The sequence below is a fragment of the Camelina sativa genome, chromosome 17 (assembly GCF_030686135.1).
Source record: "Camelina sativa cultivar CO46 ecotype springtype chromosome 17, ASM3068613v1".
Classification (NCBI taxonomy): Eukaryota; Viridiplantae; Streptophyta; class Magnoliopsida; order Brassicales; family Brassicaceae; genus Camelina; species Camelina sativa.
The window spans coordinates 38,456,269-38,466,693 of record NC_141896.1 but is presented as its reverse complement, the minus strand read 5'-3'; the positions used below and the strand labels follow the sequence as shown (position 1 = coordinate 38,466,693).

General features: G+C 29.6%; 2 pseudogenes across 1 annotated transcript; both read right to left on the bottom strand.

Moving 5' to 3' along the window:
• Positions 1–115: 115 nt before the first annotated feature.
• On the bottom strand, positions 116–2,961 carry LOC104760004 (lectin-like protein At1g53080 pseudogene; annotated as a pseudogene).
• An 801-nt stretch (positions 2,962–3,762) lies between these two features.
• On the bottom strand, positions 3,763–5,076 carry LOC104758645 (lectin-like protein At1g53070 pseudogene; annotated as a pseudogene). The gene has a single exon (XR_015585752.1). The product of XR_015585752.1 is annotated as a lectin-like protein At1g53070 pseudogene (transcript).
• Positions 5,077–10,425: the final 5,349 nt, after the last annotated feature.

Here is a 10,425-nt window from a genome sequence, read left to right as displayed (position 1 = left end):
ATTTATCTCCACACACCACTACTCAAATTCATTTCCTTAAATAATCACCGGTTTACTTTCCCAGTTATATAGTCTTTAATCCAATATATAACCGGCTTTCTCAAAAACCACTAGATCACACATCAACAAACTTGTCTTCCAAGTTGTGGAAGAACTCGACAGCGAGGAGAATGAGATGGTTGTCCGGGTTACCTATTAAGGGAAACGATAAAATAAAGATGAAAGAATGTTTATGTAGCACTAGTTAAATAATTGCAACCTTTTGTTAATGTTGTTTGAGATAAATCACGATAAACCAACAAGGCAACAACTAACGAAATAAGTACTTTTCTAAGTTTCTTTGCATTATGCAAAAATATTTGGGAATTTGGCACCAATAACCCAAAAAAAAACTATAATTCACTCTATGACTACTCTAACCATCCATCTCTTATATTCTCTGTATTATGTATAATAATGTCCAAATTAACCCTTATACATGACCAACAGTTACAATGTTTTTCACTCTCACTTGATGGCTGCATAACAAAAAGTGACGCGAGGAAAACTGAACATGACAACCTCTATATTGATTATTATATAATTATATATTAACTATATTATGCATTAATTCTCTTGTAACTAAAAATATATACTATTGCATAAATAATTTGACTACAGCTTATTAGAATTTTGTTCATTTGGTCATATCTGATTTGTTATTATTGGAGAAACATAATACAGATAAAAATTATAATATAGAAAATATTATATCATGTATATAATACAAGGTATTTTTAATAACATTCAAATCGATAATTTAGGTCCGTTATATATATTAATTTTTTTGTAGTATAGTAATTTTTTATTTGGTGTAAGTTTAACTTGACAGTTTGGGTTCTCTATGTTGTATCTTTTAGGGTATAGTTTTCTTTTTGCATGTTTCATTGGCCACCACTATTACTACTACTACTACTACTTTCATTGACATCACCACCGCCTATCGCAAACGCTAGCATTCTTACCACTATCATCGTTACGACCACCACTATTACTACTATCGTCATTACCATTTTATCATCGCCGCCCAAATCACTACTACCATGCTTTATTCCATACTATTTCATTTAATTATACTATTTTTTTATTTTACGAACGTTTAACTTGATAATTTGAGTTTCCTATGTTATATTCTTTAGGGTATAATTTTTCTTTCCATGCAATTAACTCGGCAGTCATTGGCCACCCCTATTACTAATACTTCATACTATTTTATTTTGTTCTATACTATTTTATTTGTAATTTCTGTATACAGTAATTTTTTTTTAAAATAAGTTTATGTCAGTTTTCCAAAATTCAAATCATGATATATGTAGAAAAAAAATTTAGTTGTTAGAAGATTTATAAAAAATCAAAATGTATTTACTGTAAAGAAAAAACAAAAATACAAATCAAAAGGGATAAAAGTAAAAAAAATTCATAAAATAATTATATAATTTATCTCTCCTCACTCTCACTCGTAGTTCTGTGTGTAGTTTGGTAAAATCACATTACCCTTTGGTCAGTCACTTAATTTCTCCAATTAACATTCGATATTCTTCATTTCAATTGTATTTTGGTCAGCTACCTAATTCACCCAAAATATTTTGTGACAAAAATGAAAACGCAGAAAGCGTTTGAAACAATCAATTCTATCACCTTTGTTGGTTTCGTTAAGAAAACTGATGGAATTATGGAAACATCTTACCGGCGACTGGTTTTGTTTTTTTCGTAGTTATGAGAAGGAAAGAAGACCAAAACGAGACCGTGGCCAGGGGTGTTTAGGATTTGCTTTTTGTTTTTAGTGAGCAAATGTGGCGGCCGATCAATATACGAAATCAACATAATTTTCTGTTAGACTAGATCAAACCGGTTCGACCGGTCATTTTTTATATTTTATGTTGACTTAAATGAAAATTAATAAAATTAAATTTTAATCATAAATTTCAGGTTGATTTTTGTATATACCATTAAACCACATTTGAATAAATACAGGAGAAAATAGAATAAATGTTAAACCGGTGACAAACATAATAAAAAGGCAAAACACAAATCAAACCAAACAAGACCAATGTAAAATAAAATCAAAACCAAACCAAAATTAATTGATTTTGGCGGTATTCTCAAAACTCCAGCTCCAAATATCGTGACGCTCGATGCCACGACTTATCGAACCGGTGAAACCAGTATACATTGTCTCAAGAACAACCCCCGAGAGATCAACTTGTGTTTCAATCAATGGTCTCTTTGGTTTCTTTAAATGCGCAGGTGCTAGCGTTAAGTAACTTTACTGTCCTTGTATTCGATCCAAGCCTTGAACTTATCTCCACTACTAAGCTTCACTTCCTTAAACGACCATTCATTCTTCCCTCCGGTTCTTGTCTGAACCCAATACCTAGCTTTCTTAGAGACCTTTGAGTTAACAGAGTTGATATTAATACCAACATGATTATCATTAATATCACCAAAACGTTTGTCTTGGAAGACATCAAACTCGACGGCAAAGAGATGGTTATTAGGATTGCCATTGGTCGTGCGGTTAACTAGACCGAGGAAGCCACGGGTTGAGTCTTTGTCGTAGTTTACGGTTTGGACCACGATGTAGGCGAGACCATGACCGGGGTTGTTAGGGTTTGACCGGCGAGGAGTGATGGAGAATGTGAATGATGTTTTGAAAGAGTAAACAGAAGAAGAAGAAGAAGAAGAGGTGTTGTTGGATGGTTTGAATGGGATTGGGTCTGTGTACAGGCCTTGACCATGTGAGAATGGAATATTGTCACGGGTCATGGAGAGAGCTCCGGACCGGCTCATGCCATCGGTTGTTGGTCCTAGCTCGGCGTATCCGATGAACACTAGATTTGTTCCGTCGAAATGGTTGAAGTTGAATTTGACGGCGGAAATGGTTTCAGAGCTTAACAAAGCTATGAACAGAGCAATAAAACATAATTTTTTGCATTTGCATTATGAGTTTTGTGTACTTGTGTTTGATTTTGGTATATTATTATGGTAAGGGAAGATTGTGTGTATTATATATATAGGGTGGCAAGAGCCATTCACTTTGACTTTTCAAACATATAATACTAGTGGTCAATTTACATAACGACAACTCGGACGCATAAAAAGACTCGTTAATTTTATTTCTAGTTGATTATTCTGTTTAGCACTAGATATATATTTAGTAGTTTCAATCAGGTCCAAACACATCAGTTTTAACGTAACGCCGGTGGTGCAACTACCACTAACATGTATCCTCCAAACAAACAAAACGATTGTTCTAGACTTCGCTTGTATGTGTTTGGAAGGTTATCTCAACATGTTTACATATATATGGCGAAGTGGTCTAAGTCTAACTACCTCCTACAGTATCTTTAGTCTCCTCCCATACGGAGTTAGTCGAAGACAAGCTTTGTTAAATGATGACATGGATGAATTAGCATTAGTCTTATTCACTTCCAGTCGTTTTTTATTTTGGGCACTTTTAATTGGCTTTTATTGTTTTATCTCTTCGAATACTTTTTGGTTTCTATTTATTGCTTATCTCTTATAAACAAAACTACGTAGTATCCGTTTGAGCCTGACCGAAACGTATCTGTCGGTTCGTTTGTTTGCTTACGTTTGTTTTTGTTATTTGATTGTGAATATGATAACTAAATAATACTATCTAAGGTCCACTTATTATTCTTAGTTTCTTACAATAAGAATATGTTAGTTAAAACATAAAACTACTAAAATTACCCGAATCTGTTAAATCAGGAATTAAACGTCGTTGATTTTTAGTAATCTGACAACAATAATTCATCACAATGTCGGTAAAGCCATAAAATTGAGCATTTATTTCACTTCAATTATCGCAAGCTAAAGTCACGACAGATAGTAAAGCAGATCGAACCAAATCGAACCGGTTTTTTTTCTTCAGTTCTGGAAAGCCCAGTCCCAAATCTCGTGACGCTGGACACCACGTCCCATCGAACCGGCGAAACCGATATACATTACCTCGTGAACCACATTGGAAAGGTCGAATTTTGCTTCGATCAAAGGCCGGTTCGGTTTCTTCAAATGCGCCAAACCAATGGTAACGGAGATGACTTTGTAATTGTTGTTGTACTCAATCCAAGCCCTGTATCTATCTCCACTACTCAGCTTCAAATCCTTAAACAACCAACCGTTTCTTGTCATAACCCAATAACCGGATTTGGCCGAAACCACCGACTCAACCGAATTAATGTCGATTCCGACATGGTTGTCATTCATGTCACCGAGGTTCTTGTCCTGAAAGACATCAAACTCGACAGCAAAGAGATGGTTATTGGGATTACCGTTGCTGGTTCGGTTCACTAGACTGAGATAACCTAAACCGGAACCGTCGTGTTGGTTAGCGGGTACGACGATGAAGGCGAGGCCATGACCTGGAGCAGGGTTTGTTTTAGGAGTAATGGAGAAAGTGAAAGAGGTTTTGAAAGGGTAGAGAGACGTAGCGTTAGGCTTGAAAGTGACTGGACTGATGTGAATAGCTCGGCCGTGTGAGAAAGGGAGGTTGTCTTGTGTCAATGTGATGGCTCCGGAGCTGTTCGGACCATACTCAGCGTCTCCATGAAATGATATTAGACCGGTGCCGTTACCACCAAAGGAATTGAATTTGAAATTGTAAGCAGTGGTGGTAGTGGATTGAGAGGTGAAGAAGATAGCTATGAACAAAGAGGTGAAACAGAGCATTTGGTTGTTCATTTTTTTTGCTCTGTGTTTGGGAACTTGAGGAGTGATCTGTGAAAGTGATCAAAAGTAAAAAGAGGGTGAAGATATCGAGAAAATTTTTTGGCTTTGTGTTAAAATAATGGACATTGAGAATGAAAAAAGAGACAAGAGATTTGAATTATGGCATTACATGACAAATTCTAATTATGAACGCACAAAAACGTTTCTTCTTTTTTCTGTGGCCACGATGATGCTGCAAACAAAACTTTATGAGTGGTGGTGGCCAAATGGAAAAAAAAAGAAAAGAAAAACAAGTTCTAAAATTTTCCTATCCACTATAATTGAACCAAAGCATGAATGACAAAATGAATGACTAGTAAGATGAGGTTTTGCTTTCCCTAAGAGTTAAGTAATTTTTTTTTAGTATTATACGAAGTGATCTTTGTATTTGTTAATGCTAACAGTTAAATTCTATTTTCAATATCTCTAAAAGCAGGGAGTTCTTTTTTTTCTTTTTTTTTTTTGCCAACAAATATATTAGATTAGCTCAAAAGCAGGCAGGTTATGAAGTTTCCCTTTACATATGGTACTAGATTAGGATGGGTTGAAATTTCTTTTATTTATATTATAATTTTAAAATAAAATATATTTAGGGCAATTGTCATAAATACCACTAAAATAGGTTTTTGTTCCAAAAATACCATAATTTAGTTTTTTTTCTTAAAAATACCACTAAAATATATTTTTTCCAAAAATACTACATAATTGAACTAAAGTTCTAATACTAAAAACTAATTTCTAAATTTTAAATACTAAACCCTACCCCTAAAAACTATACCCTAAAACTAAATGTGTCAACCCAAACCTAAAAAAAAAAATTCTACATCATTAAAAATCAATTTTGTGGTATTTTTGGAAAAAAAACTACAATGTGGTATTGTTTGAAAAAAAAAAATTTAGTGGTATTTAAAGAAATTTCTAATAATTTATATAATTGTTTTAAAAGTTTTTTTGGATAAAATATTATGCAATAAAATCATATGCTAAATATGATGATTTGAAAAAAATATCTATTTTGTAAGTTTTATATTGTTAATTTTATAATTTTTTGTATGAGAAATGGTTATGTTTGTTGTTTGTTTTTATTTCAATTTTTGAACATGTGTGGTGAAAGTGTTTTAATATGATCCATGCTTAGGTAAAAAAGTTTTTTTTATCATGATTAAGTGTGATAAATTACCAATATTTTATTCCTTTTTACGCCTAATAGTATATTTTTATGTCTAACCGTATATATTTTGTAAGAATACATGGAATACTAAAGATTTTATTTTGGAAATTGTATAAATCATTGAAATATTCTCTTTAAGAAGATTCTTTGGGATATTCTTAAGTGTATTCATATAGCCCACGGATTGACCAATTAATCTATAATATTTTTTTGTAACAAACCTATATTTAATCTATAACCTATTTTGTAACCAACTTATAAAAATTATAGTCTACAAAAAAAGGTTATGTACTTCCGTTTTATTATATAGGGGATATATCTTAACATAATTCAATTTTATTCATCACTTAAAATTTAAATAAATAAGAAAATTAAACTCAAATAAATTATATTGCCATTATAAATGCTCTAATTATTTATAATTACAGTAGGATAACCCTGTATTATAATTAGAATGCAATGAATCTTAGATTGATTGATATCTCTTATACTATTTTATAAATTAATATAAAAGACATAGACAGTCTATGATAGACTATATTTCAAATTTTTGAATATAACACTATACTATATTGAGACAAAAAAAAACACTATACTATATTAAGATTTTTCCCCTTTAAATATGTTACTAGGAAATAACACGTGCTTAATGCACGGGTCAACATTTTAAAAAAAAAAATATAATAGAATAATAGAAGTTATTGTTATATTTTTTCTAAAAAAAATATTTTGTTTGAGATAATATTTATTTTTAATTGTTCTTTAAATCTATATATATTTTTTGAATACTAATTATTTAGAATATTATAATATTTTATTTTGACGTGTATTACAGTTTTATATTGTTTGTTTGTTGTATTTACATCATTATTTTGTTAAATATGAAGTAGTAATTTTAATATTATAATTATGAACAAATAAAATTTCTTAATTTATCAACTATATAGTTTTAGTTTTACCAACCCGCCAATGTGAAAATTAAATTTAAAAATTCAAATCACAACATATACAGAAAAAAATCTCCATTCCCTTTTATTAATCATAAGTATTATACAAAAATTTCAAATAATTTGTAAGTAAAATAAAATAAAGATGATAGGAGAATCATAATTTGAAATTTTAGCAAAATCTTTGAAATCACAGTTTGATTTGAATAGATTTCTTTTTTTTTTCTAGATTTTTTTATATTTGATCTGTCAGTGTTTTTATTTTTTAATTAATTATATTTATTTATTTAATTAATTAATCTTAATTAAAATTTTCTAATGGCAATTGAATGTAATTTTTTACATATTTTAAGATTAGTTTCATATTTCTCAATTAATATAGTATGATATAACTCATCATGTTTTGGTCTGATCTTTTAATAGAAGACTAGGTACGAACCCGTGAATAACCGCGGGCTGAACTTTTTTTAAATAAAAATTTGTAATAATTTTTGTTATTATAATGGTTTGTGATTAAAAATTTGGTTTTCTTATAATAAAAATTTTGTATTTTAAAAGTTTTTATTAAAAACCTGTCAATAAAACATTTGCATGTAATAAATAAAATTGTTTAAACTTTTGTCAGTTAAACGCAATTCTTGTTTAAATAAGTAAAAAAATATAACTAACATATAAAAAAGCAACTAAATATAACTAGTGAAGGTTCTGAAAAATATATTTGAAAACAACATTCATTGTTTTTTTCTATGGCTTCATTTGCTTGTCATTAAACACCTTCAAGCATTGAATATATTTAAATCTCAACTTAGTTCTATTTTCCTAAAGAACGGTGTCTAAAAGAAAAATATAATTTTTTAATATTTAAGATACTATATCTATATCTTTTATTTTTTATTTATTAATTTTAAAAATCTAAGCCGTTCCTTAAACGGATTAAATTTTCTAAATCTTAGCTGTTAATTTTTTTAAGTACGAATTAGTTTTGATTCTAATAGATTTTTTTTCTTACTTACAATTTATTTTCTTTTGTGTGTCCCAATTTTCGTTTTTAATTAATTAATTAATTAATTTTAGTTAAGTTTTTCTAGTGGCAATTGAATGTAACTTTTTACACATTTTAATGTTAGTTTCATATTTGTGCTTCCAAATTAATATAGTAGAATATTTTATTTGATTAGATATTTGATAAAAAAATTTAAACTGTGCTGAGAAAGCTTTTTGATAAAAATTTGTGATTTTATAGATTTTATTCAATTAGATTTTCTAAATAGTTAGCTGTTCATTTTTTTAAGTACGAATTAGTTTTGATTCTAATAGATTGTTTTTTTCTTTTCTACAAATTATTTTATTTTATGTGTTCTCAATTTTCGTTTTTAATTAATTATATATATTTAATTAATTAATTAATCTTAATTAATATATTAGGATGATGAAACTTTTCAAAACAAAGTATTTGCCACTCCTAGTCAATCTCCTAATACGAATATACCTCTCTATTTATATTTGAGAAAGTAATAATTTGGTTTAGTTAGTTTAGTTTAATAGTATTCAAGTTATGGGTTCGATCATGAAAAAGTATTATTCTCTAACAAAAGATTCAAGTAATGTCTTATCCTCCATACGCATAACCAAATGATCATGGACCCTTTATCGAGAATAATTTAGGATAAACACAGAAAAATAAATATTCCTAAGTAAGACTTTGCCACTCTTAAATTATGCAAAAACCATGAAGAATTCAAGATGGTGGTCATCCAAAGAAAAGAATGATCAAAAGAAAATTAGACAACCAACCAAAATGTAAGAACTATATGTTTACTAGACATATTTATTAATCACATGCGTCTCATGTTAAGAATTAATCTAACAAACTCTTAATGTTCTAGAATAGTAAGAAACAGGGAAGCGATTACTAAAGCATGATAAAACTGAGACACATTTAGATGCATCAAAAATTTAGTAGACACAAAGAGCAGAGATTCATTATGTCACATGCATATAGTGGAGATGATAAAACTGTATGTCAATTACAGAATTGTATTATTAAACAAAAAAATAACTATAGAGAAATTAAACTAAGATTTGTTGCACTTTCTAAATGGATACACTAGAGATTCAATGGAGTTTTAAGCTCTATCAAGCTGTAAGATTAAGTGACTACCGAATAGACACTAGTGCCATAACACATATATTTGCAAACAATGTATTGTAAAAAAATTCAAGGCAATGAGTATACTTGGTAGAATTCTAGGACAATAATCATCACTCTTTGATGCACAATTCGAGAATGTTATTTTGTATGTTTGAGCCAATCACCCAGAGTTTGAGCATGACGCAAAGACAAAATACATTCATAAAGCAAGAGATTTTGGAATATTCATACTAACTATACGACATTGATGATGGATTCTTACCACAGTAAATATTCAGAGAATCAACAGGCAAAAGTCACAAAAGTATCATCCAAAGATAATTTGACAACAAACCAAAATGCAAGACAAAGAAAAAAAAATTACAGAGGACAATGGTAATTGACAAACCCAAAATTGAAATTCAAAGTGTCTATTTCAAACAAACAAAGAATTATTAAAAAATGAAGTAGACAAGATATATACACATTGATAGTAGCGTTGTTTCATATAAACGTAAGAGAACATGACTCTTACAGTCTTTTACAATGTTCTATAATTCTAAGTTACTAACTAATTGCACACCGAAACAAAGTTCTTCGACTTTGCCGAATGACAAACAAAAAAAACTCGACTTTGAACATGTATATATATGTGTACTAGAAGAACTTTCAAGTTTAACAACTAATATAGCAAACCGAAACAGAATATTAGACATAGAATACAATTAGTCAACCTAAAGAGCAGAGAATATCATAGCAGTTGATCTGAGAATGTACAAGCACCAAAACAGAGATAAGCATATACCTGAACAAATCAAAATTGTATCATAATTACAAACAAAACAGAAATAATCAAACAAACTCTTACAATGTTTTTAAAATAGAATAGTAAGAAACAGAGAAGTGATTAACAAAATATAATACATTTAGTACACAAAGAGCAGAAACACATTATGCCACATGCCTATAGTGGGGATGATAAAACTGTATGTCAATTACAGAACTATATTATTAAACAAAAACATAACTAACAAAGAAATCAAGTTAAGATTCGTTGCACTTTCTAAATGGATACACTAGTGATTCAATGAGCTCCATCAAGTGGTAAGATTAAGTGACTAAAGAATAGACACTAGGGCCATAACACAGATATTTACAATCAATATATTGTAAACAAATCAAGGCAATGAGTATACATGTAGAATGAAGGGAAATAATAATCAGTGTATGATTCACAATTTGAGAATGTCATTTTGTATGTTTGAGCCACCCAGACTAAGAGCATGACACAAAGACATATACAAGCAAGAGATCTTATGATACATACATGCACAAAAGCAGAGATATAATAAATATAAAGTTAAGTCAATCTACCACAGTAAATATTCTGAGAATCACAACGCAAA